The sequence below is a fragment of the Triturus cristatus genome, chromosome 11 (genome assembly GCF_964204655.1).
Source record: "Triturus cristatus chromosome 11, aTriCri1.1, whole genome shotgun sequence".
Lineage (NCBI taxonomy): Eukaryota > Metazoa > Chordata > Amphibia > Caudata > Salamandridae > Triturus > Triturus cristatus.
The window spans coordinates 459,862,680-459,878,843 of NC_140594.1; the positions used below are offsets into that span (position 1 = coordinate 459,862,680).

General features: G+C 42.4%; 1 long non-coding RNA gene across 1 annotated transcript in view; it reads left to right on the plus strand.

Moving 5' to 3' along the window:
* Positions 1–12,442, plus strand: part of LOC146784429 (uncharacterized) — a 63,206-nt gene extending 50,764 nt beyond the window's left edge. Inside the window, exon 2 of the long non-coding RNA XR_014970705.1 lies at positions 11,808–12,442. This is a non-coding gene — a long non-coding RNA (uncharacterized LOC146784429). The remainder of the gene's footprint in view (positions 1–11,807) is intronic.
* The last annotated feature ends 3,722 nt before the right edge of the window (positions 12,443–16,164 follow it).

Below are 16,164 nucleotides of genomic sequence, written 5' to 3' on the forward strand. Positions count from 1 at the left end.
ACATACTAGACTACAGACAGCTGCAGCCGGATCTGTTTTAATTGCTGGAGCTTATTGGAAAAATGACCGGCGTAAGGATCAATTGGGGGAAGTCCTGTCTGTTCCCCCTATGTGGTGTAGGGTAGGAGGAGGTGGCAGAGATGGAGCCCGGGAGACTACCCTGGTGTCTTGAGACCTTCTGCTATCTGGGGGTCAATGTGTACCACACTGATAGGGACCTGCTGGATAGAAATCATGGCAGGGCCCTGATGGCGATTCATCAGTCTCTTGGCTTCTGGACGCATCTTCCTTTGTAGCCCATAGGCCGGGCATCCATAGCAAAGATCTAGTTCTACTTCGTCTTTTATGGTTCTTTGTGGCCCTCCCGGTGGTGCTTCTTCATGGGATTGAGGGGAGTGTTGTTCGACTTGATATGGGGAGGTGATCACGAAAGTGTATCAATAGCCACGCTTCAGCAGGCATTAGCTGGGGGTGCCAGAACTCAAGTTATATTTTGCTGCAGCACAGTGACAGTGCCACATGCGATGGTTGGCTGGAGATTTGCTGTTGGAAAGTAGAGCAATTAAGAATGATCTCTGAGGCCCATCAAGGGAAATAAGCAGACTGGCACGAGTGGCAAAGATCTGCTGGAACAGAGACATCCAGCCTGGTTGGCAGCGAGTACCATACACACCACAGTTGTCTCTGTTGGAGAGAGCCAGGCGTGAGAGTCCAGGAGGACTCCCACAAACCGACTCTATGGCATGAAGTGGGGGGATGTAAGTGGGTGACCAGTATGCAGAACACACATTGCAATCCTTTCCATCTCTACAAACTATGCATGACCTGGGAGTATGCCTCTTTTTATTGTACAGTGCGCTTGTGCTGGAGGTGCATAATGCTTGGGGAGTGGGTCAGGAGGAGCCACAGTCTCACTGCGGACTACTGTGTGCCCTGACCATTGGGCTGGCCAGGAAGGCAGTCACAGTGCTGTACACTGCCTTACAGGCATCAGACAGGGGTCAAATACTGCATAGTAAACCTTGGTGGGATGCATGCCTCAATAAAGCCATAATGGGCAAGCAGTGAGGGATGGCTCTTGAGCATATTAAGCGGACCTCTTGTAATGCCCACCAGAAGTTTAACTATTTGCATCTGACCTGCCTCACACACCACACTGGCTCATCAAGATATTCTTGGGAGTAACCCCAGTATGTCCACACTGCAGACATGCAGATACAAGATTTTTAGAATGGTTTGGGACTATCCGGTACTAGCGTAAGTATAGGTGTGAGTGATGGAGCATGTCTCATTGGTGACAGATGTGCAGCTGTCCATTCACCATTTGCTGTGCCTCCTAGGGATTACAAAATGAACAAAGTGCACTAAACACTCTCTGAAATTAGTGGACCTGGCCACGATCCTCTTTAAGCAGCAGATAACAATGTCATGAAAGGCAGCGCAGACCTCTCCGAGACATCTTGGCTGTGGGAGATGTATAATTGGTCAATGGGAGTGTCAGATGCTATGTTCTGTGAAATTAGGCAGCGGGGGCCTGGGGCTGTCATGTTCTGGGACACCTATGCACTCAAATTGCTCAACAAATTGGGTGATCCTGCATAACGCTGTCCATTGTCCTGGACTAGGAGGCGCTGCCCCTGGCAACAGCTGTGTCCGGCATGGGGCTCATCATGGCAGCCAAGTACCTCATACCTTCGAGTAGCCTATTCCACACCTGATATGTATTTCCCCTCCCAGCAACTCCACACAATGACACCCCTACTTTCTTGATGATCACTATAGACAGATTCTCTTTATAGATTGTTGTTTTTGTTACATGTCTTACTATAATAGTTATGAGGATATGTCTTTGTCGACACCCAAGTGAGGTAAGATTCTGGCAGATGGTCAAGCCACCACACCACTAGAACATTTTCCCTACATGAAGACCAGCCAGTGTATGTATTAATTTTGTGTTCATTAATAAGAAACTCAGTGTTGTTATCTATTTGCATTCCTTTGTTGATTGATTATTGTGATATAGAAAATGCCAATAAAGACATATTAAACAACAGGAATATCAATGGTAAAAATATTGCTTTTAGTGTTGTTTTTAATATTGTTGTAATACATATTGAGGTAGAAAATATTGTTGTATATAATACCGTTTGTGTCTATTAGTGTATAATTTATTGTAGTGTATTTGATTATATATATATTTATTATTTTTATTTAATAGTGCATAAGTTATATTGGGGCTTATTTAGATTCTGGAGGTCCACTGACTACAAGACTCGCAGAGTCACAGCGGTGATGGTCTTCCGACCGCCCTATTACAGAGCTCCTGTCTTGAGGCCGCAATACACCTGATGGTGCAGCACATTACGAGTTTCCTCCACTGCCAAACTTTTCATGGCAGTGAGACCGCCATGAAAAGTATGGCGTGAGGAAACAAAGGGGTGCCTACAGGGCCTCCTTGTGCCTCCGCACCATGGGGTGAATGCAGGGGGGGGGCACATGTTGTGCCCCCCTGTCTGCATGCAACCCAGCACACATTTGGATGTTCCTATTGAGGTGCCTATTTCATAGACGCTGCTGTTGGAATGCCAAAGAACCACCAGCCAGACAGGAGAAAACATCTAATCTGACGGGGGATTCAACCATAGGTTTGGTGGTGCGGGAGCAGGGTGGTCACGCTCCCTCACCGCCAAACTCATAATGAGGCCCTTAAAGTTTTAGTTGTCAATTTTTTTTAATTTATACTTTTTCATTGTATTATTGTATATCAATATACGTTTAATGTCGATATTGAGTTTTTAAGGAATAAAGGTGGGTATATTTAAAAAAAATATATAAATGCAAATTAATCATTTAGGATTCCCGAATGTATTCTGTTATATTAATATATTTAATTCATTTGAATTTCATATTATTTAAAATCTATACTTTTGGTATTAGATAAAAAAAATCTAAAAAGCGTATACCATTTAAAAATATATAACAACAATTTTAATAAATGTAGATGTTTAGAAATATTTTTATGTAAAATGTGAATATTTTAAATATTTTGTAACAAATATTAGAAAATAAATTGTAGAAATCTTTTAAAATATTTAGGTTTTAGAAATGTAATTTTGTTTTTTAAATATTTTCTTAATTTATAAATGTATTTAAATATTTTTTATGATTGTTTATTTTGTATTATGATTTTATTTGTCAATTTATGCTTTAAACTTAATGAATGGTAGTAAATATTTCAAAAACATATTTTAAGTATTAATAGTTATTTATTTCTATAGCCTAATATTTTAATATGCATATAAAGGTTTGCATTTTTATTGGTGTGTTTTAGATACAATTTTAATTCATATTATAGTAAAAACAATGTGTGTGAGTCTTGAGTCTTGATTGTATTATTAAAATGTTTAATTTGGATTACCTTGTGTAAAATGTTATATTTTGAAGTGGATATTGTAAATTTCACCTCTTTAGCATCCAACTCCTTTTTAACATAGGCTTAGATTGGATTGGCAACAGTTAATGTCACCCCTTTCCTGCAATATGGTTTAAATTGGAGTGAGAATAGTAAATGTCACCCTTTAGTGTTCAACACCTTCCCAAATTAGGCTTAGATTGGAGTGGGAATAGTAAATGTCACCCCTTCAGTGTCCAACACCTTCCCCAAATTGGTTTAGTTTGAAGTGGGAATGGTAAATGTCAACCTTTAATGTCCAACGCCTTCCCCAAATTGATTTACATTGAAGTAGGTATAGTAAAGGCCACCGCTTTCAGGTCCCACACCTTCTCCCATATGGTTAGATTGGGGTGGTAACAGTAAATGTCACCACTTTAGTTTCTAACATTTTTTTTTAAATGATTCATGTTGGGGTGCGATTCTTTAAGATTGGAATTTCAATAGTTATTTTATATTTTACTTTTATTTGTATGTAGTAGAAATACTTTGGGCCCAACTCCGATATCACAAGGAAAGCCCTCTGTACAAGTTGGATCCGGAGGGCTTTCCGAGAGAGACATGCTCCGGAAGTCCGAACGAACAAGTACGATTCTGTGTATGCTTACGGACTTGTTTCGCTCGGACTCCCATTGAACTCTATGGGAGCCCATGTACATACATGTACACAGGCTCCCATAGCGGAAATGGTGTGGGTGGGGGAATGTGTACACCCAGTGGCGGGCACTCTATGGTGTCCATCACACTGTGCATGCCTGGATCGGGGGACCCATGGACACACCCCGAGACAGATTCGGAGGGCCCAGGGTGGAGGGTGGCCTGCTACGGCCCCCTGAAGTACCCTTCTGATAGCTGTTTTGTCTTGCTGAGACCGAGGCGAAGCAGCTGTCTGAATCGTGCATCATACTCGCCCATGCGGAATCGGACTCCATTGGGCGGCATGATTTGGCTCCGTGCGAGTCGGACGGATAGATTCGGGTTCGTAAATGATTCGGTCGGCGCAGGCACAATCTACGCATCGTACATGTTCGTTTGTAACGGGGATGATTCAGACGGAAAGATAGGCTCTAAACCAGATTTGCTCTTTACAAATTCCGTTTGGGGGCCTTCCTTACAATATTAGAATTGGCCCCATTGTGTTATTTTAGTGGTATTGATGGCGATTAGAAATATATAAAACAAGTTTGCTGTATGTTTGTAAACAACATTGTTGATTACATTATATTTCATAATAAAGCTGTGAGACATTTATCAAATTTTATATTTATGCTCCCAAAGTGTATTCACTGTTTATTTTTACATTTTTAATCACGTACTGTAGCATAAAAAAAAACTTTCTAAAATTAAATAAACAAAACATTTTTTAAAAATGTTTATTAATAAAAGTCATGTAAATTATATTTACATACTATCGCATGTTGCATGTCAACTTTTATTTTCCATTGTTTAACAGATTCTTACATTTTTTGTAGACTTTTTTTAACATTATTTTAACATATTTTTTTTAGTGTATAATAAATAATTGTATATATTTTATGCTGTTATCTATTTTACCTTTTTCTATATTCTATCACAACTTTTTTGACCTATTTTACATGTTTTCTTTTTTTTTGTATACATTTATTCAACCTTTTTACAATATTTCCCATTTGTTTCTATGGGGAGATAATATTTTTTTTATTTCATTAAGAGGCCATTTTTCTTCATTGCTGCTTTCTAATTTTTAACCTATTAGTGTTATTTTTAGTCTATTTTCCTGGAACCAGGTTACGGTGACTGCTGTTCATCGGAAAAGGTATGCCCTTTTTTAAGGAATTTTTTAGGGTTTTTCAGGTTAGGGTGAGGATTTGGGGGAGTAGTCTACATGTCAATTACAGTGGTATTATGGATTACTTGTATATTTAGGGGCCGATTCCGATCCGTGTCGAAAAGCACTCTGACCGAGTTGGATCCGGAGTGTTTTCAGACCGAGCCAGACCCCTGCAGTCCGACCGAGCGAGTACAATGCGCACGTATGCTGTCGGACACGGTTCGGTCGGACTCCCATAGAAGTCAATGGGAGCCAGTTGTACGACGCGTACATGCGCTCCCATTGACTGAATGGGTACGTCTCGAACAAGTGCACCCCCTACAGTGGGTACAAGTCGGTGCCATCCGCACCGTACATGCCTTTGTTGGGGAGACCCATAGGTCTCCCCCTGTGTGTGAGTCATACAGCTGCGGGTGTCGTGGGGTCCGACGCAGCCCCCCGGAACACTCCAGGTCGCACAGGCTGTCCGACGCGTGCATTGTACTGGCTCGGTCATGAATCGCATCCATTGCACGGCATGGTTAGCTTACGACCGAGACATACGGAGTGGTCCGGACCTGGAAACGACTCGGTCGGTGAATTTCATGTAGCTCGCATCGTACTGGCTCGCTCGTACAGCTGTACGAGTCGGCCGGAAAACAGGCGTAGGGCTCGTAGTTTTTCCGACCGGATCGCGTTCAGTGCCCTTCCGACCCGGATCGGAATCGGCCCCTTAGTTGTATTTGTGTTACTATTTTTCTCTAGTTTGTAGTTTTGGCTTTTCGTACACTATTTTAGTAGAGTATCCCTATGAGTATCCCATTCCTAACTTATGGGGTCTTTCTTTTGGTTCTGAGAACTTTTTTTGTTTTTTTTAACTCACTGCACCTCATCCGTGCCCAATCTCCCCCACCATCATACCGCCCCTACCCCCTTGTCCAACCACGGGGAACTCTCCCTTCCTTGTTAGGCATGAGAATGCCTATTGGACGCAGCATCTGAGAAAAGACACCGATTCAGAATATATAGGAGAGATAGGAGAGCTAACTGTCACATTACTCTATTATGCGAGGTCACTTAGCAATATCTCTCTTCTTTTTTATCGTATCAATTAATGCCTTGACATCTTCTACTGCACGGTAATTATACATTTGGCTGTCCCACATAATACGCAACATTGCGGGGAATTTTAATTGGACCTTAGCTCCCAACTTCCTTAGTACCTACATCTTATTCCCTAGCTCCCATTGCCTCTGTTTTACATAGATCAGACCTGACTAGCAATGAGTAGCCATCTACTAAATATGGACCATTTTTTTGGGCATTACTGAGGATCTCCTCTTTGATGGTATAGGAGAGGAAATTTACAAGAAACTTCCTGGGTTTGACCCTTTGCAAGTTGCGGCGAAAGGGCTCTCTATGAGCTCGTTGGATTTCGTAGTCAAGATTTATCCCTTCCTTGTCTTTTAAGACCGTGTTCTGTAGCAGCTTGATGATGAAGGCCTTCATATATGACCCCTCCTCAGCCTTCGGAATGTTCCAAAATATCAGATTATTCTTTTGGGACTGGTTTTCCAGTCTCTCAAGATCTTCTTTTAAGGATTGATTTTGTCTAGTTAGTTTAGAGAGATCAGATGTGTTCTTTGTCACATCCTGCTTTACCATAACCATCCTGATTTACATTAACTTCGTCTAGTTTGTGAGTTAACTCCAGGCAAGAGGCTTGTATGCCTTTCTGGTTTGCTTCTGAAACTTCAAAGCGTTGCCTAATTTAGCTTTTCAAGCCCAGTAAAATGCTTGCCAGCGAGTCTTCTGAGCCTCCCTGGGCCATTTCGGAATTTACCATATCCATACTGCTCTGACTATATCCAGTCCCACTTTGATCAACTTGCTCAACATGCTCAGCTTGTTTGGGGGCTCCTGGGTTATCCATTAGTGCCAATACAGAAAACCTATTACTGACAGGAGTTACTGGAGCTTCTTCTAGATGTGCCATGGGCTTACAGCTTGACTGATTTTGATTTTGTTTTGGGGATCCATCACCAAAATTGGTGCCCTTATTTAAAGTTGTTTCAATTTCCTACCCATTCCCATGGCTACTAAGGTTCTCTGCTCCCAAGATTGGGTCTGCACCTCCGTCTTTCTGCATACTTGGTAGTATGCAAAAAAATGATTTAATGAGGGAGTCATTTTAATTTTAGTGGGCGGATTTGTTATCTTTTTAGTTTTAGACCCACTATCTTCTCCTGATAATTTACCAACTCCTCTTTGCTGGAGACTCGCTCCACCTTGCCAACCCTGCCTTCCCTTAACTGTAATTTTTACTCCTTGTGCTGGCACTGGAGGCGGTTTCTGATATGATAGGAATAAATGTGTCTTACCTCCTTCAGTGTTCCTAGTCCTTAAGGTATACCTGGAGGGTTTATCTCCATCCTCACCTTCCGGGGCAGTACCTGTCACCATATGCGAGGAATACCACGCTCTCTTGTTGGACTCTGCCCTCCTCCACCTCCGTGCTCCTAGTGCGTTGTTCCAACCCCCAGCGGTCTGCTCAACCATCTGCTCAGTTTCCACAGGGAGCTGCTGGCAGGCACGACTTGTTCTGCCTCTGCCCCCAGTCCTAACGCCGGCCTCCCAGGAACGCCGGAGCTCTGCTACCGCCTCCTTCCATCGCATACTTGGAGATCTGCAGTCTACTACTTGGCCCCTGGGAATCCTGCCCGAGGGAGTCCATGTCTCTACCATCTTCGTGCAATACAATATAATGCGTTACATTATGTCAATTCGTAGCTCTCTTCACATCTCTCCTAAACAATGCGTATTGCTTTCTCCTGGCGGCGTCCGCGGCTGTGACCACCTAGCTCATGGACGCCATGTTCCCACTTCTGTTCTGTCATATTTAGGGGGTGGTTGCGCTCTCTTACATGAATTACAATATCATCTTTGTAGTTGCCCTCCCATAGCACTAGAAAAATATTTAGTACATTTCCAGTTTATAATTTCTGATGATGAACTTTCCTGGCTGCAGGTGTAGCCCATTTGATTTAGTAACTGTTTTTTTCTTTCTGCGAAGTGATATATTTGCAGTGTCTGCCATTGTATCTGAAAGTAGTGTAATAGTATAAATGTATATAATAATAGGAAGCTTTCTTGCTATTTAGATGTAAAAATATGCAACTGCTTCTATTTTGTACTCTTACATGAATGTTTGGTTTAGATGTTTCACACAGTTTTACAGTTTTTCCATTGGGGGTGTTCTAATGTGTAGCAGGTGCTTTCCTTTCTGTTGGTTGAAAAACAAATACATAAGTTTAATTTTAAATGTTAAATTGTTGGTAGTTTTTAAAGTCTGTGGCCTTTAGGGTAATTTTTGCATGCTATTTGGGTGAGTTTATAGTTTTCTATTCATTTATTTATACTTACTTTCTTATATCTTTTTGCTGGTTTGTGATGGTGGTCATTTTCTAGCAGTATATCATTTTTTCGCATTGTAGTTTTGTCTTTTAAAAAGGTGCTTAGGGTAAATAGTTGGACTTGGTCCAATTGTCTCATAGCCCAGTCACAACTCCGTAATTAGGGATGCCAACATAATGGGGACAGAGTACTCTGATTGCCTTAAGTATACAAATGCATCATCCACATATAGGGAGACCATGTGGGTGGTTTCCCCAACCTTCACTGCCCACCCATGAAATACTGATCGTAGTTTACAAGCCAGCGGCTCTATCGTCAGTGCGCGGACAGCAGGAGCAATAATGGACAGCTCTGCCTGGTCTCCTTATGAAGGGTAAAATGACTCAACATCATCCTGCCATCAAAGACCCTCACCACCAGGCTCTGGTAGAGCAGCTGCACCATTTTGACAAATTTCTCTCCTACCCCTACCTTTCTCAGTACATGCCATAAGAAGTCAGGGAATCAAAAGCTTTCTCTGTGTCGAGTATCACCAGTGCATATGGGCCATCCCCCAGCTCAGGAGCATGCATCACCAGGGAAAGGTGCCATAGGTTACATAGAGTATTCCTGCAAGGGATAAAACTACACTGGTCCTTATGAACCAGAGCAGACAAAAATCCCAGCAAATGATTCGTACGATCTTGCTGAGTATTTTAACGTCAACATTTAGCATTGAGACGAGGCAGTAGGAGAAGACCTCCTTTACATTCTTACCTGGCTTGGGTATCAGGACTATGAGTGCTTCCTTCATAGAGTTAGTTAATTTTCCCTCTTAAATGCCTCCTGGTATACCACCAATAGGTGATCTGCAAAGGAGTCCCTACCCCTATATAGCTCAGCTGGTAGACCATTCCCTCTCGAAGCCTTACAGGTTTGCAGTGTATGGATAGCCACTACGATCTCTTTCTTGGTAAGGGGCACATCCAGCTTTTCCCTGTCATCCCCAGAAAAGCGGGACATATGAAGGCCAATCAAGTACTCCTCCACTTGCCCCCAAGAGCAAGTGTCAGGTACAGCGTAGACCTCCCGTAGGTGCTGTGCAGAAATATCAGTTATACCCTGTTCGGAATGTACTTGCACCCCACGCATCACAAACTGCAACAACTGGTGTCTTTTGTGGTTAATTACGGAAAAGCATAGCTAGCATTTTACCTGCCCAGACTCCTTCCGCATAGAGACGCTGTCTATAGGTGGTGTGCACAAATGTATCCAACCTGTCCCAAGCCTCTAGTAGCTCTCTCTTAGTCTCTTTCTATTCCCCAAACGTTTGTGGTACATCAGCCAGAACTGCCCTTAGGGTTGTCAGTCATTTCTCCTGCACATCTAACATATGTGTGAGCTGCATCTTCTGCATGCATTACTCATGAAAAACCACATTCATGGCATCCCACTCTGTGGCCCTTGAGGCTGTGCTCTCCCAGTTTTCCCCAAAATAATAATCCAGTACCTCTGAGACAATTTGTGCCCCTGCCCTCATCCACCAGAGGTGCACACTGGGGGCCCTCTTACATATTTGGTATGAAAACAACAGAGGGGATTGGTCTGAAATGTAGCGGGCCAAATATGAGATATGAACAACACCCTGAACCAAGTTTACGGACATCTGACAGTACTCTAGGCGACTGTGCGTTCTGGTCGCAGGGGTAAAACATGAGACGTGTGGCTATGGAGTTTGCACTCCCGGCACACATCCTACAGGCCAAATCCTGGCATTACCTCCCCTAGTGCCCCAGTCATCACTGCATTCATGTCTACCCTGGGGGGGCACCTGTCCATCCGACCATCCAGAATGTAGGTCAGGTCACCTGCTACCATCACCTCTCATTAGTGCGACATAAAAATCTGAGTTGTCTACACTGGGGGCATGGACATTTAGCAGGTAGAGCGCTCTGGCATCCAACATGCCTGAGACAATAACATGCCTACCCTTTGTGTCTACTGTCAACCTAAGAGGCTGAGAGCAGAGTCCCCGGAACCACCCGAATCAACGCCGCCATGCATCACTGGAGTATGAAGTAGCAAATAACTCTCCTCTCTATTCCTTATGCAGTTGACCTGTGCAATCACCCCAGGTACTAATGATGTTCCTGAAGGAAGGCCATTGAGATCCCATACTTCCCCAGGTTAGAGTACACCATGCTACTCTTAACAGACTTTCTGAGTTTCCAAACATTCCAAGAAAGGAATTTCGAGGTCTGATCCATCCTAAGGGCCTGATTCGGATGTCGTTCGGAAGGCCTCCAAATCGGATTTGGCTTTCCCGATGCCGATTTGCAGCCCTTTTTGATGACAGGTCTGAACAACCCAGTATGATGCGAAGATTGTGTGCGCGCTGACCAAATCGTTTCTGGGACCTGAACCTGTCCGTAAGACTCATTCGTAGCCGAATCGAGCCGCGCTATGGAGCCGTATTCTGACCGAGCTAATATGATGCATGATTCGGGCAGCCACTTCGCCTCGGTCAGTGTGCAGTGTGGTTGGCACCACGGAGTGCCCGCCACAGGGTGTATGCTTTTTTCCCACCCACCCCTTCTTGCTATGGGAGCCTGTGTATGCGTCTGTATACAGGCTCCCATAGAGTTCTATGGGAGTCCGAGCGAACCGAATCTGTAAAACATACAGCTGCATCGTACTCCCTCGTTCGGACCCCCTGAGCACGTTTCGCTCAGAAAGCCCTCCAGATGCGAGTCGTTCAGGGGGCTTTCCTAGCGAGATCGAAATTGGGCCCTAAGTCTTCCATATCACATGCCCTACTATGCCACCTCCACACTATATTTTTGTTTTATTTAAATATGTGTATGAAATGTTTTGGGCTAATTTGAAGTCATTATTTTATGTAAAAGGTGTTTTTTTATATTTATTAATTATTATTTAATTAATTTGTCAATAATATTGTAGTTAATATTGTGTGAATCAATATATTCGCCTTATTATTTGTTTATTTAAAGGTAACAATATTTTTGTTTCTGGTATTTTTCTTTTCAATACAGGTAAAAATGTATAATTTTAACAATAATATTTCTATTCTCAATATTTGAGGATTTACTAGTTAGGTACTGGAATTTAGTATTTTTTTGTCAATGTCTAATTTCAGATATTTTTATGTTTCAGTATTGTAGACATCATTGTGATGTCATCAGTGATGTAATACAGAAGAAGGACCAGCATTGGTACGTCATTGGATAAAGACTTGTAACACAAGTATTGCAGCGGCTTGTTCTGAAGCTATAGAGCCTATAACTGGACTTCCAAGTGAAACCACAAGCTTACCTTGCTTTTTTTCCCACCAAGAACACAATGTGTGAACACAAGTGACTGTTTAGCACCTAGAAACAATGTCCTCACTCTGCTCTCTTACTTCAAGAGATAAACTCTTTTAAAAAGTGTTTCTACGGGTTGGGATTGCTTTTCACAGTTGGTGGGGGTGCCAGCCTACATCTTTCAATCACCACAGCGACACAGTATGGCTTTTTTTTTTGTGATAACTTTGAACTTCTGAAAGGGGTTGAGATAACTAAAGGTTCCCAAAAAGTCATTACCCACAAATTCCCACAGGAGGGTAATTGTCTTGACTTGAATTGCGCAACCATTCAATTCGTGTCCTAGCAGAGCAGCCTTGGCTTTCTCCTTTCTCCCAGTCCACATTGATTGTTACCCTGACAACTGTGTACGGATTACAGTCTCTTCTGCTGATTATGTGCAGTTTAGCTTTTTGTGCAAAAATTAAAATACTTTTTCTCTTCTAAGTATATGCACTGCCTGCACCTGATTTGTTGATTTACATAGTAAGTTTCATTGAGTACAGAGTTCCTGAACAGTTTTTTTAAAAAGCCTGCTTGACCACGCTACCCTTAGAGACTATATTCTGGTCCGTGTAATTACCAGTGTCTTACAATAATTCAACCATTCTGCCCATCACCTCGTGTTTTTCTCTTTTACACTGGCACAAATTAAGCACTGACTGGAATTGTTTTTTCCATTTCTTTTCTTGTTGCGATCTGTAAAAAAAAGCAGAAACGTGTCCGTTAAGAGTAGGTTTCTCAAAATACTGAATTGTTCCTGGAAAAAATATGAGGAGAGGTCCCTTCATTGATTTCCACTACATCATAGGAAGCAATTTAATTACATTTTCTTGTCTGGAGTTCATTACATTAACCTGACCCTATTTCAATTAAAAAGTATCCTGAAATATAACTAGAAATCTAAGCTCTCAAGACAAGGACGTTTAGTTATTTTTACTTCAAGATGTATCGCAAAAGTCCAAAAATTATGTTTCACTCTTTAGAAGTCTTTTTTTAAGTAAGCAATTTTGGGGGACAAATTATTTGCGCGAAATAGCAATTTTAATGATGCATATAGTCCTAAGCAATGAACTAATGATGTTCCACTTAGAAGATTTGATTATTTTGTGTAGAAGTATGATTAATAATGAAGAACAGGTATGCCACATTTCCATATGGGACACCATTTGTTTTCGAATGTATGCAGTTTCTGTTGTTCTGTTCATCTTACTCCTGCTCCTTCCCCTTCCAATCAGCAACCGCTGAGAGTCTTCTTTCCTCACAGAAAACTTTTGGGGATCAGCTCCTACAACTGATTCATCCCACAGCTCTTTCCATAAAACACTGAGGAATGTTTCTTGAAGTAAACAGGGGTTGTTCAGTTCTTTATTGTGCCTAAAATCTAAAAGTAACTTGTTCAAGAAATGTAATTTTGCTTTATACCAGTGGATGTAATAAACCTCAATTATGTTGTTGTCCATGTATCGACTCTGCCAAAGAGAACCCTCTCTTAGTGCATCCTCCTTCTATTGGCCCTCTGGCCCCACCAAGAAACCGCTCTAGAGGAGTTCTTATAAAATTATTAACCAGTGTAGGTCCAAGGCGGTCCACATCTACCTGACCTGACTGTCGAGCATTGAACTGCCCAGGCACACTCTGGTACAACTGCTAATGCACTGCAAGTCCTGCATCCAGCAAAAATATATATGCATGGCTGCTAATTATATACTAGGGTCCTGATTGTCCATTTATAAAAATAAGCATTGAGGGGCAGATTTACGACTTCTGGCGCATCTCTGCTAATCAGCAGAGATGCGCCAGAAGAGTTGCGACGCATCTGCCCACCCGTGCGCCACCACTGATGCGCCGCATTTACAAAGCGGCGCATTGTGGCACTCGGATGGGCAGATGCGTGACGCATCCCCTGTCGGAAAGGCGGCGCATTGCTGGAGTTGCGTCGCAAGCGCGACGCAGCTCCAGCAAGGCTCGGGGCTGCCCTATCCCTAACATGCTGCGTCAATCCTTACGCCTGCTTCAAGCAGGTGCAGCGTTTTGACGCAGCATGTCCTTAAAAGTGACTGAGTGAAATCTTGTAGATTTCACTCAGCCACTTTTAGGAGGCATTCCTGCGCCGGAACGCCCCCCCCCCTGCGCCGGAACGCCTACATGTGGCGCAGGGCTTTACAACGTGATGCATCTCCCAGATGCGTCACGTTGTAAATACCCCGCAGCATGGCGCTGGCTTTGCGCCGCCGCCGCGTCACAAAAGTGACGCAACGGCAGCGTAAAAGAGGCGCAATCGGTTTGTAAATCTGCCCCTGAATTTTAGTTGCATGTAGCACGCAGGCAATATTGAGGAGAGACAGCCTTCCTTAAGACAGCTTGTTTTCAAGTGCCCTCACTCAAGTTTTGATCCCAACAACTTCCTCTACCAGGTTTATTCTAGCACTAATATTTTTCTGTGGTTTCTTAGATGTGCTAAGACTCACTTGACAAAAATATGTTGTTGCAGGGTGCTAACTGCAGGGTTAGAATGAGTGAGGTTGTGGAAACCCGTTTAACGATTGCCCAGGACCCTAATTTCACAACGAAAATTTCTTGAGTAGGAAAAGCAAAGCCTAAGTGAAACAAATATGTGTTGTTCCCGCCAAAATGAGAAGTTTCGCCCACTTATTGTGATTGAGCAATTTCTGCAAGGGCATTAAAGTGTGCTACAGCGCTGCTGTTGTTGACTTTATGTAGGTCTAAAGGCAATGAATGCACATTTCCTAGTCTATTCTAGTCAGGCTGATGGGCTTGCAGAGGCGTGTGTAAATGAAGCATTATATGCGTCTTTCCCCTCAAACCTGCCTAACGTATTATTATGGTTGAGGCACTTAGCATGTGCTTGTCAGTCATCAGGTTTTGAAGTCTTTGAACAGTAGCAATCTGCTTAAGCAAATCTTATCTCTGTGAAAAGGAAGGTTCTTATCTCATGAAAGGCTCATACGCTTCAATTCGTTTACTTGATACTAAGGCTGAATTGTTAATCAATTTGACAGGTTGGAAACCATAAGCCATATCTCACTTGACATTTCACCACTGGTTTGATTGCTCGAATCAACAACTCTGGTGCTGTTTCTTGGAAGTGAGGCAAATGAGAAAGGAGGCAATTGGCAGAATCTGTTTCAGTTGAGACAATAGAATTAATCTTCAATTACCGCCCACGCCCCTCATTCCAACCACACAGAATGATTTCCATTGCGGGCATATTTATTTAGGCAATAAAGAAACGGTACTGTGTGTACAATTTTAAATAAAACGAACACCGTTTGACACAGTATTTTCTGCTAGTTTATAAATGGACAATATAATAGATAGTGCTGAAATACCTATATCTTTAAATGTGGGCTGGTATTTCAAATCAACATAAAATAAGCAACTTGATATAATAGTATAGAGTGACAGTAGCCACTCTGTAGTTCTAGTTAGGATTCCCAGAGACAGGAATTTCTCTGACATTTACTTGCTGATAACTTTCCCACCGTTTGATGAATCGCAATAAAACTGTGCAGACCTATTCCATTTTCTACATCGGCAGGCGACGCAAAGTTTGGCAGTGATTCACTAAGGGGATGGGAATTAAAAGGGGTGTCCCAAAACATGCTTTTCCACCAATGCATTTTCCATGGACATTGAATTGGTGGAGCGGCGAAAAGACCAGTGGGATTTGATACAAATTTGTAGGATTACAGATTAGTTTTTGGTATCAGATATAATTTGCTTAAGTACTTTTAAAGTTATTAGGCACTAAAACGTACTGACATTTTGGGCATTGGTATACTGCAGTAATTGTGCAGTAGACCAAGGTACATACTGATGAAAAGGCAGTATATGATTGCTTATAAAGTGTTAATTCCATCCTCAGTAAATTACAAAGCACTAAGGGGATGGATGAGTCCAGGTGGGAGACCAGGAAGTTGAGATTAAAGATGGAGAGTTCTGGAGATCTTAAATATAGAGCAGGCATAATGAGTGTTTTAGGAAACAATGGGGAAATGTAATACATTTTAGTGCAAATCTGCTGTGCTGTGTTGCTCAAGGAAGGGAAAACAGCATAGAGTTATATTCAACAAAATTGGTCTGCTGATTCTTTCCTTCTCTGTGTTCGTACACAAAAGGCTTCCTATCACTATACCACACCTTTA